General features: G+C 46.3%; 40 non-coding genes across 40 annotated transcripts; all 40 read left to right on the forward strand.

Moving 5' to 3' along the window:
• Positions 1–246: 246 nt before the first annotated feature.
• On the forward strand, positions 247–365 carry LOC149376397 (5S ribosomal RNA). Its single transcript, XR_016295343.1, has one exon. It is a non-coding gene; the product is annotated as a 5S ribosomal RNA (ribosomal RNA).
• Positions 366–699: 334 nt separating this feature from the next.
• LOC149376398 (5S ribosomal RNA) lies at positions 700–818 on the forward strand. The gene has a single exon (XR_016295354.1). It is a non-coding gene; the product is annotated as a 5S ribosomal RNA (ribosomal RNA).
• A 334-nt stretch (positions 819–1,152) lies between these two features.
• LOC149376399 (5S ribosomal RNA) lies at positions 1,153–1,271 on the forward strand. The gene has a single exon (XR_016295110.1). It is a non-coding gene; the product is annotated as a 5S ribosomal RNA (ribosomal RNA).
• Positions 1,272–1,605: 334 nt separating this feature from the next.
• Positions 1,606–1,724, forward strand: LOC149376400 (5S ribosomal RNA). Its single transcript, XR_016295365.1, has one exon. It is a non-coding gene; the product is annotated as a 5S ribosomal RNA (ribosomal RNA).
• A 334-nt stretch (positions 1,725–2,058) lies between these two features.
• LOC149376401 (5S ribosomal RNA) lies at positions 2,059–2,177 on the forward strand. The gene has a single exon (XR_016294801.1). It is a non-coding gene; the product is annotated as a 5S ribosomal RNA (ribosomal RNA).
• Positions 2,178–2,511: 334 nt separating this feature from the next.
• Positions 2,512–2,630, forward strand: LOC149376402 (5S ribosomal RNA). The gene has a single exon (XR_016294812.1). It is a non-coding gene; the product is annotated as a 5S ribosomal RNA (ribosomal RNA).
• A 334-nt stretch (positions 2,631–2,964) lies between these two features.
• On the forward strand, positions 2,965–3,083 carry LOC149376403 (5S ribosomal RNA). The gene has a single exon (XR_016295269.1). It is a non-coding gene; the product is annotated as a 5S ribosomal RNA (ribosomal RNA).
• Positions 3,084–3,417: 334 nt separating this feature from the next.
• On the forward strand, positions 3,418–3,536 carry LOC149376404 (5S ribosomal RNA). The gene has a single exon (XR_016294823.1). It is a non-coding gene; the product is annotated as a 5S ribosomal RNA (ribosomal RNA).
• A 334-nt stretch (positions 3,537–3,870) lies between these two features.
• LOC149376405 (5S ribosomal RNA) lies at positions 3,871–3,989 on the forward strand. The gene has a single exon (XR_016295117.1). It is a non-coding gene; the product is annotated as a 5S ribosomal RNA (ribosomal RNA).
• A 334-nt stretch (positions 3,990–4,323) lies between these two features.
• LOC149376406 (5S ribosomal RNA) lies at positions 4,324–4,442 on the forward strand. Its single transcript, XR_016295201.1, has one exon. It is a non-coding gene; the product is annotated as a 5S ribosomal RNA (ribosomal RNA).
• A 334-nt stretch (positions 4,443–4,776) lies between these two features.
• Positions 4,777–4,895, forward strand: LOC149376407 (5S ribosomal RNA). The gene has a single exon (XR_016295118.1). It is a non-coding gene; the product is annotated as a 5S ribosomal RNA (ribosomal RNA).
• Positions 4,896–5,229: 334 nt separating this feature from the next.
• LOC149376408 (5S ribosomal RNA) lies at positions 5,230–5,348 on the forward strand. Its single transcript, XR_016295120.1, has one exon. It is a non-coding gene; the product is annotated as a 5S ribosomal RNA (ribosomal RNA).
• Positions 5,349–5,682: 334 nt separating this feature from the next.
• Positions 5,683–5,801, forward strand: LOC149376409 (5S ribosomal RNA). Its single transcript, XR_016294835.1, has one exon. It is a non-coding gene; the product is annotated as a 5S ribosomal RNA (ribosomal RNA).
• Positions 5,802–6,135: 334 nt separating this feature from the next.
• On the forward strand, positions 6,136–6,254 carry LOC149376410 (5S ribosomal RNA). Its single transcript, XR_016295121.1, has one exon. It is a non-coding gene; the product is annotated as a 5S ribosomal RNA (ribosomal RNA).
• Positions 6,255–6,588: 334 nt separating this feature from the next.
• LOC149376411 (5S ribosomal RNA) lies at positions 6,589–6,707 on the forward strand. Its single transcript, XR_016294846.1, has one exon. It is a non-coding gene; the product is annotated as a 5S ribosomal RNA (ribosomal RNA).
• A 334-nt stretch (positions 6,708–7,041) lies between these two features.
• LOC149376412 (5S ribosomal RNA) lies at positions 7,042–7,160 on the forward strand. The gene has a single exon (XR_016295270.1). It is a non-coding gene; the product is annotated as a 5S ribosomal RNA (ribosomal RNA).
• Positions 7,161–7,494: 334 nt separating this feature from the next.
• LOC149376413 (5S ribosomal RNA) lies at positions 7,495–7,613 on the forward strand. The gene has a single exon (XR_016294858.1). It is a non-coding gene; the product is annotated as a 5S ribosomal RNA (ribosomal RNA).
• A 334-nt stretch (positions 7,614–7,947) lies between these two features.
• LOC149376414 (5S ribosomal RNA) lies at positions 7,948–8,066 on the forward strand. The gene has a single exon (XR_016295122.1). It is a non-coding gene; the product is annotated as a 5S ribosomal RNA (ribosomal RNA).
• Positions 8,067–8,400: 334 nt separating this feature from the next.
• On the forward strand, positions 8,401–8,519 carry LOC149376415 (5S ribosomal RNA). The gene has a single exon (XR_016294869.1). It is a non-coding gene; the product is annotated as a 5S ribosomal RNA (ribosomal RNA).
• A 334-nt stretch (positions 8,520–8,853) lies between these two features.
• On the forward strand, positions 8,854–8,972 carry LOC149376416 (5S ribosomal RNA). The gene has a single exon (XR_016295123.1). It is a non-coding gene; the product is annotated as a 5S ribosomal RNA (ribosomal RNA).
• A 334-nt stretch (positions 8,973–9,306) lies between these two features.
• Positions 9,307–9,425, forward strand: LOC149376417 (5S ribosomal RNA). Its single transcript, XR_016295188.1, has one exon. It is a non-coding gene; the product is annotated as a 5S ribosomal RNA (ribosomal RNA).
• Positions 9,426–9,759: 334 nt separating this feature from the next.
• On the forward strand, positions 9,760–9,878 carry LOC149376418 (5S ribosomal RNA). The gene has a single exon (XR_016294874.1). It is a non-coding gene; the product is annotated as a 5S ribosomal RNA (ribosomal RNA).
• Positions 9,879–10,212: 334 nt separating this feature from the next.
• On the forward strand, positions 10,213–10,331 carry LOC149376419 (5S ribosomal RNA). Its single transcript, XR_016295124.1, has one exon. It is a non-coding gene; the product is annotated as a 5S ribosomal RNA (ribosomal RNA).
• Positions 10,332–10,665: 334 nt separating this feature from the next.
• On the forward strand, positions 10,666–10,784 carry LOC149376420 (5S ribosomal RNA). The gene has a single exon (XR_016294875.1). It is a non-coding gene; the product is annotated as a 5S ribosomal RNA (ribosomal RNA).
• A 334-nt stretch (positions 10,785–11,118) lies between these two features.
• Positions 11,119–11,237, forward strand: LOC149376421 (5S ribosomal RNA). The gene has a single exon (XR_016295325.1). It is a non-coding gene; the product is annotated as a 5S ribosomal RNA (ribosomal RNA).
• A 334-nt stretch (positions 11,238–11,571) lies between these two features.
• On the forward strand, positions 11,572–11,690 carry LOC149376422 (5S ribosomal RNA). The gene has a single exon (XR_016294876.1). It is a non-coding gene; the product is annotated as a 5S ribosomal RNA (ribosomal RNA).
• A 334-nt stretch (positions 11,691–12,024) lies between these two features.
• Positions 12,025–12,143, forward strand: LOC149376423 (5S ribosomal RNA). The gene has a single exon (XR_016295125.1). It is a non-coding gene; the product is annotated as a 5S ribosomal RNA (ribosomal RNA).
• Positions 12,144–12,477: 334 nt separating this feature from the next.
• LOC149376424 (5S ribosomal RNA) lies at positions 12,478–12,596 on the forward strand. The gene has a single exon (XR_016294877.1). It is a non-coding gene; the product is annotated as a 5S ribosomal RNA (ribosomal RNA).
• Positions 12,597–12,930: 334 nt separating this feature from the next.
• LOC149376425 (5S ribosomal RNA) lies at positions 12,931–13,049 on the forward strand. The gene has a single exon (XR_016294878.1). It is a non-coding gene; the product is annotated as a 5S ribosomal RNA (ribosomal RNA).
• A 334-nt stretch (positions 13,050–13,383) lies between these two features.
• LOC149376426 (5S ribosomal RNA) lies at positions 13,384–13,502 on the forward strand. The gene has a single exon (XR_016295126.1). It is a non-coding gene; the product is annotated as a 5S ribosomal RNA (ribosomal RNA).
• Positions 13,503–13,836: 334 nt separating this feature from the next.
• LOC149376427 (5S ribosomal RNA) lies at positions 13,837–13,955 on the forward strand. Its single transcript, XR_016295317.1, has one exon. It is a non-coding gene; the product is annotated as a 5S ribosomal RNA (ribosomal RNA).
• A 334-nt stretch (positions 13,956–14,289) lies between these two features.
• LOC149376428 (5S ribosomal RNA) lies at positions 14,290–14,408 on the forward strand. Its single transcript, XR_016294879.1, has one exon. It is a non-coding gene; the product is annotated as a 5S ribosomal RNA (ribosomal RNA).
• A 333-nt stretch (positions 14,409–14,741) lies between these two features.
• LOC149376429 (5S ribosomal RNA) lies at positions 14,742–14,860 on the forward strand. The gene has a single exon (XR_016295127.1). It is a non-coding gene; the product is annotated as a 5S ribosomal RNA (ribosomal RNA).
• A 334-nt stretch (positions 14,861–15,194) lies between these two features.
• On the forward strand, positions 15,195–15,313 carry LOC149376430 (5S ribosomal RNA). Its single transcript, XR_016295189.1, has one exon. It is a non-coding gene; the product is annotated as a 5S ribosomal RNA (ribosomal RNA).
• A 334-nt stretch (positions 15,314–15,647) lies between these two features.
• Positions 15,648–15,766, forward strand: LOC149376431 (5S ribosomal RNA). Its single transcript, XR_016294880.1, has one exon. It is a non-coding gene; the product is annotated as a 5S ribosomal RNA (ribosomal RNA).
• Positions 15,767–16,100: 334 nt separating this feature from the next.
• LOC149376432 (5S ribosomal RNA) lies at positions 16,101–16,219 on the forward strand. Its single transcript, XR_016295186.1, has one exon. It is a non-coding gene; the product is annotated as a 5S ribosomal RNA (ribosomal RNA).
• A 334-nt stretch (positions 16,220–16,553) lies between these two features.
• LOC149376433 (5S ribosomal RNA) lies at positions 16,554–16,672 on the forward strand. The gene has a single exon (XR_016295128.1). It is a non-coding gene; the product is annotated as a 5S ribosomal RNA (ribosomal RNA).
• Positions 16,673–17,006: 334 nt separating this feature from the next.
• Positions 17,007–17,125, forward strand: LOC149376434 (5S ribosomal RNA). Its single transcript, XR_016295129.1, has one exon. It is a non-coding gene; the product is annotated as a 5S ribosomal RNA (ribosomal RNA).
• A 334-nt stretch (positions 17,126–17,459) lies between these two features.
• On the forward strand, positions 17,460–17,578 carry LOC149376435 (5S ribosomal RNA). The gene has a single exon (XR_016294881.1). It is a non-coding gene; the product is annotated as a 5S ribosomal RNA (ribosomal RNA).
• Positions 17,579–17,912: 334 nt separating this feature from the next.
• LOC149376436 (5S ribosomal RNA) lies at positions 17,913–18,031 on the forward strand. The gene has a single exon (XR_016295187.1). It is a non-coding gene; the product is annotated as a 5S ribosomal RNA (ribosomal RNA).
• Positions 18,032–18,328: the final 297 nt, after the last annotated feature.

Genomic DNA, 18,328 nt, shown 5'->3' on the forward strand with positions numbered 1-18,328 from the left:
GCTTACAATTCACCGGTGAAAGTCGAAATTCCGGACCGAGGGCGAAATTTACGATTTTACCCTTCCCCCGTTCACCTTGTCGGAATTTCGCCGATCACTCTTGCGAAACCGTCCCAACGCGAAGATCGCGAAAAGTTATTAGGAATTCATATATTTTATGTGATTTTTGGTGCACCGAAGACGTAGTTATGGCTTTTGGGAGTCGCGGCGTTGATTCTTATATAGATAATGCGCGCTAATGCTTGCGGATGCGATCATACCAGCACTAATGCACCGGATCCCATCAGAACTCCGAAGTTAAGCGTGCTTGGGCGAGAGTAGTACTAGGATGGGTGACCTCCTGGGAAGTCCTCGTGTTGCATCCCTCTTTTTTTGCGAATTATTTTTTTCGGAGGCCGAAACGATGGAATTTCACCAAAAATCGCTCCGAGTCTTGTTCAAATGCCCGTTTACGCTTACAATTCACCGGTGAAAGTCGAAATTCCGGACCGAGGGCGAAATTTACGATTTTACAATTCCCCCGTTCACCTTGTCGAAATTTCGCCGATCACTCTTGCGAAACCGTCCCAACGCGAAGATCGCGAAAAGTTATTAGGAATTCATATATTTTATGTGATTTTTGGTGCACCGAAGACGTAGTTATGGCTTTTGGGAGTCGCGGCGTTGATTCTTATATAGATAATGCGCGCTAATGCTTGCGGATGCGATCATACCAGCACTAATGCACCGGATCCCATCAGAACTCCGAAGTTAAGCGTGCTTGGGCGAGAGTAGTACTAGGATGGGTGACCTCCTGGGAAGTCCTCGTGTTGCATCCCTCTTTTTTTGCGAATTATTTTTTTAGGAGGCCGAAACGATGGAATTTCACCAAAAATCGCTCCGAGTCTTGTTCAAATGCCCGTTTACGCTTACAATTCACCGGTGAAAGTCGAAATTCCGGACCGAGGGCGAAATTTACGATTTTACCCTTCCCCCGTTCACCTTGTCGGAATTTCGCCGATCACTCTTCCGAAACCGTCCCAACGCGAAGATCGCGAAAAGTTATTAAGAATTCATATCTTTTATGTGATTTTTGGTGCACCGAAGACGTAGTTATGGCTTTTGGGAGTCGCGGCGTTGATTCTTATATAGATAATGCGCGCTAATGCTTGCGGATGCGATCATACCAGCACTAAGGCACCGGATCCCATCAGAACTCCGAAGTTAAGCGTGCTTGGGCGAGAGTAGTACTAGGATGGGTGACCTCCTGGGAAGTCCTCGTGTTGCATCCCTCTTTTTTTGCGAATTATTTTTTTAGGAGGCCGAAACGATGGAATTTCACCAAAAATCGCTCCGAGTCTTGTTGAAATGCCCGTTTACGCTTACAATTCACCGGTGAAAGTCGAAATTCCGGACCGAGGGCGAAATTTACGATTTTACAATTCCCCCGTTCACCTTGTCGAAATTTCGCCGATCACTCTTGCGAAACCGTCCCAACGCGAAGATCGCGAAAAGTTATTAGGAATTCATATATTTTATGTGATTTTTGGTGCACCGAAGACGTAGTTATGGCTTTTGGGAGTCGCGGCGTTGATTCTTATATAGATAATGCGCGCTAATGCTTGCGGATGCGATCATACCAGCACTAATGCACCGGATCCCATCAGAACTCCGAAGTTAAGCGTGCTTGGGCGAGAGTAGTACTAGGATGGGTGACCTCCTGGGAAGTCCTCGTGTTGCATCCCTCTTTTTTTGCGAATTATTTTTTTCGGAGGCCGAAACGATGGAATTTCACCAAAAATCGCTCCGAGTCTTGTTCAAATGCCCGTTTACGCTTACAATTCACCGGTGAAAGTCGAAATTCCGGACCGAGGGCGAAATTTACGATTTTACCGTTCCCCCGTTCACCTTGTCGGAATTTCGCCGATCACTCTTGCGAAACCGTCCCAACGCGAAGATCGCGAAAAGTTATTAGGAATTCATATATTTTATGTGATTTTTGGTGCACCGAAGACGTAGTTATGGCTTTTGGGAGTCGCGGCGTTGATTCTTATATAGATAATGCGCGCTAATGCTTGCGGATGCGATCATACCAGCACTAATGCACCGGATCCCATCAGAACTCCGAAGTTAAGCGTGCTTGGGCGAGAGTAGTACTAGGATGGGTGACCTCCTGGGAAGTCCTCGTGTTGCATCCCTCTTTTTTTGCGAATTATTTTTTTCGGAGGCCGAAACGATGGAATTTCACCAAAAATCGCTCCGAGTCTTGTTCAAATGCCCGTTTACGCTTACAATTCACCGGTGAAAGTCGAAATTCCGGACCGAGGGCGAAATTTACGATTTTACAATTCCCCCGTTCACCTTGTCGAAATTTCGCCGATCACTCTTGCGAAACCGTCCCAACGCGAAGATCGCGAAAAGTTATTAGGAATTCATATATTTTATGTGATTTTTGGTGCACCGAAGACGTAGTTATGGCTTTTGGGAGTCGCGGCGTTGATTCTTATATAGATAATCCGCGCTAATGCTTGCGGATGCGATCATACCAGCACTAATGCACCGGATCCCATCAGAACTCCGAAGTTAAGCGTGCTTGGGCGAGAGTAGTACTAGGATGGGTGACCTCCTGGGAAGTCCTCGTGTTGCATCCCTCTTTTTTTGCGAATTATTTTTTTCGGAGGCCGAAACGATGGAATTTCAACAAAAATCGCTCCGAGTCTTGTTCAAATGCCCGTTTACGCTTACAATTCACCGGTGAAAGTCGAAATTCCGGACCGAGGGCGAAATTTACGATTTTACCCTTCCCCCGTTCACCTTGTCGGAATTTCGCCGATCACTCTTCCAAAACCATCCCAACGCGAAGATCGTGAAAAGTTATTAGGAATTCATATATTTTATGTGATTTTTGGTGCACCGAAGACGTAGTTATGGCTTTTGGGAGTCGCGGCGTTGATTCTTATATAGATAATGCGCGCTAATGCTTGCGGATGCGATCATACCAGCACTAATGCACCGGATCTCATCAGAACTCCGAAGTTAAGCGTGCTTGTGCGAGAGTAGTACTAGGATGGGTGACCTCCTGGGAAGTTCTCGTGTTGCATCCCTCTTTTTTTGCGAATTATTTTTTTCGGAGGCCGAAACGATGGAATTTCACCAAAAATCGCTCCGAGTCTTGTTCAAATGCCCGTTTACGCTTACAATTCACCGGTGATAGTCGAAATTCCGGACCGAGGGCGAAATTTACGATTTTACCCTTCCCCCGTTCACCTTGTCGGAATTTCGCCGATCACTCTTCCGAAACCGTCCCAACGCGAAGATCGCGAAAAGTTATTAGGAATTCATATATTTTATGTGATTTTTGGTGCACCGAAGACGTAGTTATGGCTTTTGGGAGTCGCGGCGTTGATTCTTATATAGATAATGCGCGCTAATGCTTGCGGATGCGATCATACCAGCACTAATGCACCGGATCCCATCAGAACTCCGAAGTTAAGCGTGCTTGGGCGAGAGTAGTACTAGGATGGGTGACCTCCTGGGAAGTCCTCGTGTTGCATCCCTCTTTTTTTGCGAATTATTTTTTTCGGAGGCCGAAACGATGGAATTTCACCAAAAATCGCTCCGAGTCTTGTTCAAATGCCCGTTTACGCTTACAATTCACCGGTGAAAGTCGAAATTCCGGACCGAGGGCGAAATTTACGATTTTACCCTTCCCCCGTTCACCTTGTCGGAATTTCGCCGATCACTCTTCCGAAACCGTCCCAACGCGAAGATCGCGAAAAGTTATTAGGAATTCATATATTTTATGTGATTTTTGGTGCACCGAAGACGTAGTTATGGCTTTTGGGAGTCGCGGCGTTGATTCTTATATAGATAATGCGCGCTAATGCTTGCGGATGCGATCATACCAGCACTAATGCACCGGATCTCATCAGAACTCCGAAGTTAAGCGTGCTTGGGCGAGAGTAGTACTAGGATGGGTGACCTCCTGGGAAGTCCTCGTGTTGCATCCCTCTTTTTTTGCGAATTATTTTTTTCGGAGGCCGAAACGATGGAATTTCACCAAAAATCGCTCCGAGTCTTGTTCAAATGCCCATTTACGCTTACAATTCACCGGTGAAAGTCGAAATTCCGGACCGAGGGCGAAATTTACGATTTTACCCTTCCCCCGTTCACCTTGTCGAAATTTCGCCGATCACTCTTCCGAAACCGTCCCAACGCGAAGATCGCGAAAAGTTATTAGGAATTCATATATTTTATGTGATTTTTGGTGCACCGAAGACGTAGTTATGGCTTTTGGGAGTCGCGGCGTTGATTCTTATATAGATAATGCGCGCTAATGCTTGCGGATGCGATCATACCAGCACTAATGCACCGGATCCCATCAGAACTCCGAAGTTAAGCGTGCTTGGGCGAGAGTAGTACAAGGATGGGTGACCTCCTGGGAAGTCCTCGTGTTGCATCCCTCTTTTTTTGCGAATTATTTTTTTCGGAGGCCGAAACGATGGAATTTCACCAAAAATCGCTCCGAGTCTTGTTCAAATGCCCGTTTACGCTTACAATTCACCGGTGAAAGTCGAAATTCCGGACCGAGGGCGAAATTTACGATTTTACCCTTCCCCCGTTCACCTTGTCGGAATTTCGCCGATCACTCTTCCGAAACCGTCCCAACGCGAAGATCGCGAAAAGTTATTAGGAATTCATATATTTTATGTGATTTTTGGTGCACCGAAGACGTAGTTATGGCTTTTGGGAGTCGCGGCGTTGATTCTTATATATATAATGCGCGCTAATGCTTGCGGATGCGATCATACCAGCACTAATGCACCGGATCTCATCAGAACTCCGAAGTTAAGCGTGCTTGGGCGAGAGTAGTACTAGGATGGGTGACCTCCTGGGAAGTCCTCGTGTTGCATCCCTCTTTTTTTGCGAATTATTTTTTTCGGAGGCCGAAACGATGGAATTTCACCAAAAATCGCTCCGAGTCTTGTTCAAATGCCCGTTTACGCTTACAATTCACCGGTGAAAGTCGAAATTCCGGACCGAGGGCGAAATTTACGATTTTACCCTTCCCCCGTTCACCTTGTCGGAATTTCGCCGATCACTCTTCCGAAACCGTCCCAACGCGAAGATCGCGAAAAGTTATTAGGAATTCATATATTTTATGTGATTTTTGGTGCACCGAAGACGTAGTTATGGCTTTTGGGAGTCGCGGCGTTGATTCTTATATAGATAATGCGCGCTAATGCTTGCGGATGCGATCATACCAGCACTAATGCACCGGATCTCATCAGAACTCCGAAGTTAAGCGTGCTTGGGCGAGAGTAGTACTAGGATGGGTGACCTCCTGGGAAGTCCTCGTGTTGCATCCCTCTTTTTTTGCGAATTATTTTTTTCGGAGGCCGAAACGATGGAATTTCACCAAAAATCGCTCCGAGTCTTGTTCAAATGCTCATTTACGCTTACAATTCACCGGTGAAAGTCGAAATTCCGGACCGAGGGCGAAATTTACGATTTTACCCTTCCCCCGTTCACCTTGTCGAAATTTCGCCGATCACTCTTCCGAAACCGTCCCAACGCGAAGATCGCGAAAAGTTATTAGGAATTCATATATTTTATGTGATTTTTGGTTCACCGAAGACGTAGTTATGGCTTTTGGGAGTCGCGGCGTTGATTCTTATATAGATAATGCGCGCTAATGCTTGCGGATGCGATCATACCAGCACTAATGCACCGGATCCCATCAGAACTCCGAAGTTAAGCGTGCTTGGGCGAGAGTAGTACTAGGATGGGTGACCTCCTGGGAAGTCCTCGTGTTGCATCCCTCTTTTTTTGCGAATTATTTTTTTCGGAGGCCGAAACGATGGAATTTCACCAAAAATCGCTCCGAGTCTTGTTCAAATGCCCGTTTACGCTTACAATTCACCGGTGAAAGTCGAAATTCCGGACCGAGGGCGAAATTTACGATTTTACCCTTCCCCCGTTCACCTTGTCGGAATTTCGCCGATCACTCTTCCGAAACCGTCCCAACGCGAAGATCGCGAAAAGTTATTAGGAATTCATATATTTTATGTGATTTTTGGTGCACCGAAGACGTAGTTATGGCTTTTGGGAGTCGCGGCGTTGATTCTTATATATATAATGCGCGCTAATGCTTGCGGATGCGATCATACCAGCACTAATGCACCGGATCTCATCAGAACTCCGAAGTTAAGCGTGCTTGGGCGAGAGTAGTACTAGGATGGGTGACCTCCTGGGAAGTCCTCGTGTTGCATCCCTCTTTTTTTGCGAATTATTTTTTTCGGAGGCCGAAACGATGGAATTTCACCAAAAATCGCTCCGAGTCTTGTTCAAATGCCCGTTTACGCTTACAATTCACCGGTGAAAGTCGAAATTCCGGACCGAGGGCGAAATTTACGATTTTACCCTTCCCCCGTTCACCTTGTCGGAATTTCGCCGATCACTCTTGCGAAACCGTCCCAACGCGAAGATCGCGAAAAGTTATTAGGAATTCATATATTTTATGTGATTTTTGGTGCACCGAAGACGTAGTTATGGCTTTTGGGAGTCGCGGCGTTGATTCTTATATAGATAATCCGCGCTAATGCTTGCGGATGCGATCATACCAGCACTAATGCACCGGATCCCATCAGAACTCCGAAGTTAAGCGTGCTTGGGCGAGAGTAGTACTAGGATGGGTGACCTCCTGGGAAGTCCTCGTGTTGCATCCCTCTTTTTTTGCGAATTATTTTTTTCGGAGGCCGAAACGATGGAATTTCACCAAAAATCGCTCCGAGTCTTGTTCAAATGCCCGTTTACGCTTACAATTCACCGGTGAAAGTCGAAATTCCGGACCGAGGGCGAAATTTACGATTTTACCCTTCCCCCGTTCACCTTGTCGGAATTTCGCCGATCACTCTTCCAAAACCATCCCAACGCGAAGATCGTGAAAAGTTATTAGGAATTCATATATTTTATGTGATTTTTGGTGCACCGAAGACGTAGTTATGGCTTTTGGGAGTCGCGGCGTTGATTCTTATATAGATAATGCGCGCTAATGCTTGCGGATGCGATCATACCAGCACTAATGCACCGGATCTCATCAGAACTCCGAAGTTAAGCGTGCTTGTGCGAGAGTAGTACTAGGATGGGTGACCTCCTGGGAAGTTCTCGTGTTGCATCCCTCTTTTTTTGCGAATTATTTTTTTCGGAGGCCGAAACGATGGAATTTCACCAAAAATCACTCCGAGTCTTGTTCAAATGCCCGTTTACGCTTACAATTCACCGGTGATAGTCGAAATTCCGGACCGAGGGCGAAATTTACGATTTTACCCTTCCCCCGTTCACCTTGTCGGAATTTCGCCGATCACTCTTCCGAAACCGTCCCAACGCGAAGATCGCGAAAAGTTATTAGGAATTCATATATTTTATGTGATTTTTGGTGCACCGAAGACGTAGTTATGGCTTTTGGGAGTCGCGGCGTTGATTCTTATATAGATAATGCGCGCTAATGCTTGCGGATGCGATCATACCAGCACTAATGCACCGGATCCCATCAGAACTCCGAAGTTAAGCGTGCTTGGGCGAGAGTAGTACTAGGATGGGTGACCTCCTGGGAAGTCCTCGTGTTGCATCCCTCTTTTTTTGCGAATTATTTTTTTCGGAGGCCGAAACGATGGAATTTCACCAAAAATCGCTCCGAGTCTTGTTCAAATGCCCGTTTACGCTTACAATTCACCGGTGAAAGTCGAAATTCCGGACCGAGGGCGAAATTTACGATTTTACCCTTCCCCCGTTCACCTTGTCGGAATTTCGCCGATCACTCTTCCGAAACCGTCCCAACGCGAAGATCGCGAAAAGTTATTAGGAATTCATATATTTTATGTGATTTTTGGTGCACCGAAGACGTAGTTATGGCTTTTGGGAGTCGCGGCGTTGATTCTTATATAGATAATGCGCGCTAATGCTTGCGGATGCGATCATACCAGCACTAATGCACCGGATCTCATCAGAACTCCGAAGTTAAGCGTGCTTGGGCGAGAGTAGTACTAGGATGGGTGACCTCCTGGGAAGTCCTCGTGTTGCATCCCTCTTTTTTTGCGAATTATTTTTTTCGGAGGCCGAAACGATGGAATTTCACCAAAAATCGCTCCGAGTCTTGTTCAAATGCCCATTTACGCTTACAATTCACCGGTGAAAGTCGAAATTCCGGACCGAGGGCGAAATTTACGATTTTACCCTTCCCCCGTTCACCTTGTCGAAATTTCGCCGATCACTCTTCCGAAACCGTCCCAACGCGAAGATCGCGAAAAGTTATTAGGAATTCATATATTTTATGTGATTTTTGGTGCACCGAAGACGTAGTTATGGCTTTTGGGAGTCGCGGCGTTGATTCTTATATAGATAATGCGCGCTAATGCTTGCGGATGCGATCATACCAGCACTAATGCACCGGATCCCATCAGAACTCCGAAGTTAAGCGTGCTTGGGCGAGAGTAGTACTAGGATGGGTGACCTCCTGGGAAGTCCTCGTGTTGCATCCCTCTTTTTTTGCGAATTATTTTTTTCGGAGGCCGAAACGATGGAATTTCACCAAAAATCGCTCCGAGTCTTGTTCAAATGCCCGTTTACGCTTACAATTCACCGGTGAAAGTCGAAATTCCGGACCGAGGGCGAAATTTACGATTTTACCCTTCCCCCGTTCACCTTGTCGGAATTTCGCCGATCACTCTTCCGAAACCGTCCCAACGCGAAGATCGCGAAAAGTTATTAGGAATTCATATATTTTATGTGATTTTTGGTGCACCGAAGACGTAGTTATGGCTTTTGGGAGTCGCGGCGTTGATTCTTATATATATAATGCGCGCTAATGCTTGCGGATGCGATCATACCAGCACTAATGCACCGGATCTCATCAGAACTCCGAAGTTAAGCGTGCTTGGGCGAGAGTAGTACTAGGATGGGTGACCTCCTGGGAAGTCCTCGTGTTGCATCCCTCTTTTTTTGCGAATTATTTTTTTCGGAGGCCGAAACGATGGAATTTCACCAAAAATCGCTCCGAGTCTTGTTCAAATGCCCGTTTACGCTTACAATTCACCGGTGAAAGTCGAAATTCCGGACCGAGGGCGAAATTTACGATTTTACCCTTCCCCCGTTCACCTTGTCGGAATTTCGCCGATCACTCTTCCGAAACCGTCCCAACGCGAAGATCGCGAAAAGTTATTAGGAATTCATATATTTTATGTGATTTTTGGTGCACCGAAGACGTAGTTATGGCTTTTGGGAGTCGCGGCGTTGATTCTTATATAGATAATGCGCGCTAATGCTTGCGGATGCGATCATACCAGCACTAATGCACCGGATCTCATCAGAACTCCGAAGTTAAGCGTGCTTGGGCGAGAGTAGTACTAGGATGGGTGACCTCCCGGGAAGTCCTCGTGTTGCATCCCTCTTTTTTTGCGAATTATTTTTTTCGGAGGCCGAAACGATGGAATTTCACCAAAAATCGCTCCGAGTCTTGTTCAAATGCCCATTTACGCTTACAATTCACCGGTGAAAGTCGAAATTCCGGACCGAGGGCGAAATTTACGATTTTACCCTTCCCCCGTTCACCTTGTCGAAATTTCGCCGATCACTCTTCCGAAACCGTCCCAACGCGAAGATCGCGAAAAGTTATTAGGAATTCATATATTTTATGTGATTTTTGGTTCACCGAAGACGTAGTTATGGCTTTTGGGAGTCGCGGCGTTGATTCTTATATAGATAATGCGCGCTAATGCTTGCGGATGCGATCATACCAGCACTAATGCACCGGATCCCATCAGAACTCCGAAGTTAAGCGTGCTTGGGCGAGAGTAGTACTAGGATGGGTGACCTCCTGGGAAGTCCTCGTGTTGCATCCCTCTTTTTTTGCGAATTATTTTTTTCGGAGGCCGAAACGATGGAATTTCACCAAAAATCGCTCCGAGTCTTGTTCAAATGCCCGTTTACGCTTACAATTCACCGGTGAAAGTCGAAATTCCGGACCGAGGGCGAAATTTACGATTTTACCCTTCCCCCGTTCACCTTGTCGGAATTTCGCCGATCACTCTTCCGAAACCGTCCCAACGCGAAGATCGCGAAAAGTTATTAGGAATTCATATATTTTATGTGATTTTTGGTGCACCGAAGACGTAGTTATGGCTTTTGGGAGTCGCGGCGTTGATTCTTATATATATAATGCGCGCTAATGCTTGCGGATGCGATCATACCAGCACTAATGCACCGGATCTCATCAGAACTCCGAAGTTAAGCGTGCTTGGGCGAGAGTAGTACTAGGATGGGTGACCTCCTGGGAAGTCCTCGTGTTGCATCCCTCTTTTTTTGCGAATTATTTTTTTCGGAGGCCGAAACGATGGAATTTCACCAAAAATCGCTCCGAGTCTTGTTCAAATGCCCGTTTACGCTTACAATTCACCGGTGAAAGTCGAAATTCCGGACCGAGGGCGAAATTTACGATTTTACCCTTCCCCCGTTCACCTTGTCGGAATTTCGCCGATCACTCTTCCGAAACCGTCCCAACGCGAAGATCGCGAAAAGTTATTAGGAATTCATATATTTTATGTGATTTTTGGTGCACCGAAGACGTAGTTATGGCTTTTGGGAGTCGCGGCGTTGATTCTTATATAGATAATGCGCGCTAATGCTTGCGGATGCGATCATACCAGCACTAATGCACCGGATCCCATCAGAACTCCGAAGTTAAGCGTGCTTGGGCGAGAGTAGTACTAGGATGGGTGACCTCCTGGGAAGTCCTCGTGTTGCATCCCTCTTTTTTTGCGAATTATTTTTTTAGGAGGCCGAAACGATGGAATTTCACCAAAAATCGCTCCGAGTCTTGTTCAAATGCCCGTTTACGCTTACAATTCACCGGTGAAAGTCGAAATTCCGGACCGAGGGCGAAATTTACGATTTTACAATTCCCCCGTTCACCTTGTCGAAATTTCGCCGATCACTCTTCCGAAACCGTCCCAACGCGAAGATCGCGAAAAGTTATTAGGAATTCATATATTTTATGTGATTTTTGGTGCACCGAAGACGTAGTTATGGCTTTTGGGAGTCGCGGCGTTGATTCTTATATAGATAATCCGCGCTAATGCTTGCGGATGCGATCATACCAGCACTAATGCACCGGATCTCATCAGAACTCCGAAGTTAAGCGTGCTTGGGCGAGAGTAGTACTAGGATGGGTAACCTCCTGGAAAGTCCTCGTGTTGCATCCCTCTTTTTTTGCGAATTATTTTTTTAGGAGGCCGAAACGATGGAATTTCACCAAAAATCGCTCCGAGTCTTGTTCAAATGCCCATTTACGCTTACAATTCACCGGTGAAAGTCGAAATTCCGGACCGAGGGCGAAATTTACGATTTTACCCTTCCCCCGTTCACCTTGTCGGAATTTCGCCGATCACTCTTCCGAAACCGTCCCAACGCGAAGATCGCGAAAAGTTATTAGGAATTCATATATTTTATGTGATTTTTGGTGCACCGAAGACGTAGTTATGGCTTTTGGGAGTCGCGGCGTTGATTCTTATATAGATAATGCGCGCTAATGCTTGCGGATGCGATCATACCAGCACTAATGCACCGGATCCCATCAGAACTCCGAAGTTAAGCGTGCTTGGGCGAGAGTAGTACTAGGATGGGTGACCTCCTGGGAAGTCCTCGTGTTGCATCCCTCTTTTTTTGCGAATTATTTTTTTCGGAGGCCGAAACGATGGAATTTCACCAAAAATCGCTCCGAGTCTTGTTCAAATGCCCGTTTACGCTTACAATTCACCGGTGAAAGTCGAAATTCCGGACCGAGGGCGAAATTTACGATTTTACCGTTCCCCCGTTCACCTTGTCGGAATTTCGCCGATCACTCTTGCGAAACCGTCCCATCGCGAAGATCGCGAAAAGTTATTAGGAATTCATATATTTTATGTGATTTTTGGTGCACCGAAGACGTAGTTATGGCTTTTGGGAGTCGCGGCGTTGATTCTTATATAGATAATGCGCGCTAATGCTTGCGGATGCGATCATACCAGCACTAATGCACCGGATCTCATCAGAACTCCGAAGTTAAGCGTGCTTGGGCGAGAGTAGTACTAGGATGGGTGACCTCCTGGGAAGTCCTCGTGTTGCATCCCTCTTTTTTTGCGAATTATTTTTTTCGGAGGCCGAAACGATGGAATTTCACCAAAAATCGCTCCGAGTCTTGTTCAAATGCCCGTTTACGCTTACAATTCACCGGTGAAAGTCGAAATTCCGGACCGAGGGCGAAATTTACGATTTTACCCTTCCCCCGTTCACCTTGTCGGAATTTCGCCGATCACTCTTCCGAAACCGTCCCAACGCGAAGATCGCGAAAAGTTATTAGGAATTCATATATTTTATGTGATTTTTGGTGCACCGAAGACGTAGTTATGGCTTTTGGGAGTCGCGGCGTTGATTCTTATATAGATAATGCGCGCTAATGCTTGCGGATGCGATCATACCAGCACTAATGCACCGGATCCCATCAGAACTCCGAAGTTAAGCGTGCTTGGGCGAGAGTAGTACTAGGATGGGTGACCTCCTGGGAAGTCCTCGTGTTGCATCCCTCTTTTTTTGCGAATTATTTTTTTCGGAGGCCGAAACGATGGAATTTCACCAAAAATCGCTCCGAGTCTTGTTCAAATGCCCGTTTACGCTTACAATTCACCGGTGAAAGTCGAAATTCCGGACCGAGGGCGAAATTTACGATTTTACAATTCCCCCGTTCACCTTGTCGAAATTTCGCCGATCACTCTTCCGAAACCGTCCCAACGCAAAGATCGCGAAAAGTTATTAGGAATTCATATATTTTATGTGATTTTTGGTGCACCGAAGACGTAGTTATGGCTTTTGGGAGTCGCGGCGTTGATTCTTATATAGATAATCCGCGCTAATGCTTGCGGATGCGATCATACCAGCACTAATGCACCGGATCCCATCAGAACTCCGAAGTTAAGCGTGCTTGGGCGAGAGTAGTACTAGGATGGGTGACCTCCTGGGAAGTCCTCGTGTTGCATCCCTCTTTTTTTGCGAATTATTTTTTTCGGAGGCCGAAACGATGGAATTTCACCAAAAATCGCTCCGAGTCTTGTTCAAATGCCCGTTTACGCTTACAATTCACCGGTGAAAGTCGAAATTCCGGACCGAGGGCGAAATTTACGATTTTACCCTTCCCCCGTTCACCTTGTCGGAATTTCGCCGATCACTCTTCCGAAACCGTCCGAACGCGAAGATCGCGAAAAGTTATTAAGAATTCATATATTTTATGTGATTTTTGGTGCACCGAAGACGTAGTTATGGCTTTTGGGAGTCGCGGCGTTGATTCTTATATAGATAATGCGCGCTAATGCTTGCGGATGCGATCATACCAGCACTAATGCACCGGATCTCATCAGAACTCCGAAGTTAAGCGTGCTTGGGCGAGAGTAGTACTAGGATGGGTGACCTCCTGGGAAGTCCTCGTGTTGCATCCCTCTTTTTTTGCGAATTATTTTTTTCGGAGGCCGAAACGATGGAATTTCACCAAAAATCGCTCCGAGTCTTGTTCAAATGCCCATTTACGCTTACAATTCACCGGTGAAAGTCGAAATTCCGGACCGAGGGCGAAATTTACGATTTTACCCTTCCCCCGTTCACCTTGTCGGAATTTCGCCGATCACTCTTCCGAAACCGTCCAAACGCGAAGATCGCGAAAAGTTATTAGGAATTCATATATTTTATGTGATTTTTGGTGCACCGAAGACGTAGTTATTGCTTTTGGGAGTCGCGGCGTTGATTCTTATATAGATAATGCGCGCTAATGCTTGCGGATGCGATCATACCAGCACTAATGCACCGGATCTCATCAGAACTCCGAAGTTAAGCGTGGTTGGGCGAGAGTAGTACTAGGATGGGTGACCTCCTGGGAAGTCCTCGTGTTGCATCCCTCTTTTTTTGCGAATTATTTTTTTCGGAGGCCGAAACGATGGAATTTCACCAAAAATAGCTCCGAGTCTTGTTCAAATGCCCGTTTACGCTTACAATTCACCGGTGAAAGTCGAAATTCCGGACCGAGGGCGAAATTTACGATTTTACAATTCCCCCGTTCACCTTGTCGAAATTTCGCCGATCACTCTTGCGAAACCGTCCCAACGCGAAGATCGCGAAAAGTTATTAGGAATTCATATATTTTATGTGATTTTTGGTGCACCGAAGACGTAGTTATGGCTTTTGGGAGTCGCGGCGTTGATTCTTATATAGATAATCCGCGCTAATGCTTGCGGATGCGATCATACCAGCACTAATGCACCGGATCCCATCAGAACTCCGAAGTTAAGCGTGCTTGGGCGAGAGTAGTACTAGGATGGGTGACCTCCTGGGAAGTCCTCGTGTTGCATCCCTCTTTTTTGCGAATTATTTTTTTCGGAGGCCGAAACGATGGAATTTCACCAAGAATCGCTCCGAGTCTTGTTCAAATGCCCGTTTACGCTTACAATTCACCGGTGAAAGTCGAAATTCCGGACCGAGGGCGAAATTTACGATTTTACCCTTCCCCCGTTCACCTTGTCGGAATTTCGCCGATCACTCTTCCGAAACCGTCCCAACGCGAAGATCGCGAAAAGTTATTAGGAATTCATATATTTTATGTGATTTTTGGTGCACCGAAGACGTAGTTATTGCTTTTGGGAGTCGCGGCGTTGATTCTTATATAGATAATGCGCGCTAATGCTTGCGGATGCGATCATACCAGCACTAATGCACCGGATCTCATCAGAACTCCGAAGTTAAGCGTGCTTGGGCGAGAGTAGTACTAGGATGGGTGACCTCCTGGGAAGTCCTCGTGTTGCATCCCTCTTTTTTTGCGAATTATTTTTTTCGGAGGCCGAAACGATGGAATTTTACCAAAAATCGCTCCGAGTCTTGTTCAAATGCCCGTTTACGCTTACAATTCACCGGTGAAAGTCGAAATTCCGGACCGAGGGCGAAATTTACGATTTTACCCTTCCCCCGTTCACCTTGTCGGAATTTCGCCGATCACTCTTCCGAAACCGTCCCAACGCGAAGATCGCGAAAAGTTATTAGGAATTCATATATTTTATGTGATTTTTGGTGCACCGAAGACGTAGTTATGGCTTTTGGGAGTCGCGGCGTTGATTCTTATATATATAATGCGCGCTAATGCTTGCGGATGCGATTATACCAGCACTAATGCACCGGATCTCATCAGAACTCCGAAGTTAAGCGTGCTTGGGCGAGAGTAGTACTAGGATGGGTGACCTCCTGGGAAGTCCTCGTGTTGCATCCCTCTTTTTTTGCGAATTATTTTTTTCGGAGGCCGAAACGATGGAATTTCACCAAAAATCGCTCCGAGTCTTGTTCAAATGCCCGTTTACGCTTACAATTCACCGGTGAAAGTCGAAATTCCGGACCGAGGGCGAAATTTACGATTTTACCCTTCCCCCGTTCACCTTGTCGGAATTTCGCCGATCACTCTTCCGAAACCGTCCCAACGCGAAGATCGCGAAAAGTTATTAGGAATTCATATATTTTTTGTGATTTTTGGTGCACCGAAGACGTAGTTATGGCTTTTGGGAGTCGCGGCGTTGATTCTTATATAGATAATGCGCGCTAATGCTTGCGGATGCGATCATACCAGCACTAATGCACCGGATCCCATCAGAACTCCGAAGTTAAGCGTGCTTGGGCGAGAGTAGTACTAGGATGGGTGACCTCCTGGGAAGTCCTCGTGTTGCATCCCTCTTTTTTTGCGAATTATTTTTTTAGGAGGCCGAAACGATGGAATTTCACCAAAAATCGCTCCGAGTCTTGTTCAAATGCCCGTTTACGCTTACAATTCACCGGTGAAAGTCGAAATTCCGGACCGAGGGCGAAATTTACGATTTTACAATTCCCCCGTTCACCTTGTCGAAATTTCGCCGATCACTCTTCCGAAACCGTCCCAACGTGAAGATCGCGAAAAGTTATTAGGAATTCATATATTTTATGTGATTTTTGGTGCACCGAAGACGTAGTTATGGCTTTTGGGAGTCGCGGCGTTGATTCTTACATAGATAATCCGCGCTAATGCTTGCGGATGCGATCATACCAGCACTAATGCACCGGATCTCATCAGAACTCCGAAGTTAAGCGTGCTTGGGCGAGAGTAGTACTAGGATGGGTAACCTCCTGGGAAGTCCTCGTGTTGCATCCCTCTTTTTTTGCGAATTATTTTTTTAGGAGGCCGAAACGATGGAATTTCACCAAAAATCGCTCCGAGTCTTGTTCAAATGCCCATTTACGCTTACAATTCACCGGTGAAAGTCGAAATTCCGGACCGAGGGCGAAATTTACGATTTTACCCTTCCCCCGTTCACCTTGTCGGAATTTCGCCGATCACTCTTCCGAAACCGTCCCAACGCGAAGATCGCGAAAAGTTATTAGGAATTCATATATTTTATGTGATTTTTGGTGCACCGAAGACGTAGTTATTGCTTTTGGGAGTCGCGGCGTTGATTCTTATATAGATAATGCGCGCTAATGCTTGCGGATGCGATCATACCAGCACTAATGCACCGGATCTCATCAGAACTCCGAAGTTAAGCGTGCTTGGGCGAGAGTAGTACTAGGATGGGTGACCTCCTGGGAAGTCCTCGTGTTGCATCCCTCTTTTTTTGCGAATTATTTTTTTCGGAGGCCGAAACGATGGAATTTTACCAAAAATCGCTCCGAGTCTTGTTCAAATGCCCGTTTACGCTTACAATTCACCGGTGAAAGTCGAAATTCCGGACCGAGGGCGAAATTTACGATTTTACCCTTCCCCCGTTCACCTTGTCGGAATTTCGCCGATCACTCTTCCGAAACCGTCCCAACGCGAAGATCGCGAAAAGTTATTAGGAATTCATATATTTTATGTGATTTTTGGTGCACCGAAGACGTAGTTATGGCTTTTGGGAGTCGCGGCGTTGATTCTTATATATATAATGCGCGCTAATGCTTGCGGATGCGATCATACCAGCACTAATGCACCGGATCTCATCAGAACTCCGAAGTTAAGCGTGCTTGGGCGAGAGTAGTACTAGGATGGGTGACCTCCTGGGAAGTCCTCGTGTTGCATCCCTCTTTTTTTGCGAATTATTTTTTTCGGAGGCCGAAACGATGGAATTTCACCAAAAATCGCTCCGAGTCTTGTTCAAATGCCCGTTTACGCTTACAATTCACCGGTGAAAGTCGAAATTCCGGACCGAGGGCGAAATTTACGATTTTACCCTTCCCCCGTTCACCTTGTCGGAATTTCGCCGATCACTCTTCCGAAACCGTCCCAACGCGAAGATCGCGAAAAGTTATTAGGAATTCATATATTTTTTGTGATTTTTGGTGCACCGAAGACGTAGTTATGGCTTTTGGGAGTCGCGGCGTTGATTCTTATATAGATAATGCGCGCTAATGCTTGCGGATGCGATCATACCAGCACTAATGCACCGGATCCCATCAGAACTCCGAAGTTAAGCGTGCTTGGGCGAGAGTAGTACTAGGATGGGTGACCTCCTGGGAAGTCCTCGTGTTGCATCCCTCTTTTTTTGCGAATTATTTTTTTAGGAGGCCGAAACGATGGAATTTCACCAAAAATCGCTCCGAGTCTTGTTCAAATGCCCGTTTACGCTTACAATTCACCGGTGAAAGTCGAAATTCCGGACCGAGGGCGAAATTTACGATTTTACAATTCCCCCGTTCACCTTGTCGAAATTTCGCCGATCACTCTTCCGAAACCGTCCCAACGTGAAGATCGCGAAAAGTTATTAGGAATTCATATATTTTATGTGATTTTTGGTGCACCGAAGACGTAGTTATGGCTTTTGGGAGTCGCGGCGTTGATTCTTACATAGATAATCCGCGCTAATGCTTGCGGATGCGATCATACCAGCACTAATGCACCGGATCTCATCAGAACTCCGAAGTTAAGCGTGCTTGGGCGAGAGTAGTACTAGGATGGGTAACCTCCTGGGAAGTCCTCGTGTTGCATCCCTCTTTTTTTGCGAATTATTTTTTTAGGAGGCCGAAACGATGGAATTTCACCAAAAATCGCTCCGAGTCTTGTTCAAATGCCCATTTACGCTTACAATTCACCGGTGAAAGTCGAAATTCCGGACCGAGGGCGAAATTTACGATTTTACCCTTCCCCCGTTCACCTTGTCGGAATTTCGCCGATCACTCTTCCGAAACCGTCCCAACGCGAAGATCGCGAAAAGTTATTAGGAATTCATATATTTTATGTGATTTTTGGTGCACCGAAGACGTAGTTATGGCTTTTGGGAGTCGCGGC

The sequence above is a fragment of the Urtica dioica genome, unplaced genomic scaffold (assembly GCF_054948205.1).
Source record: "Urtica dioica subsp. dioica isolate 48M unplaced genomic scaffold, U.dioica_male_clone48M_v1_H2 Urtica_dioica_male_H2_contig_17, whole genome shotgun sequence".
Taxonomy (NCBI): Eukaryota; Viridiplantae; Streptophyta; class Magnoliopsida; order Rosales; family Urticaceae; genus Urtica; species Urtica dioica.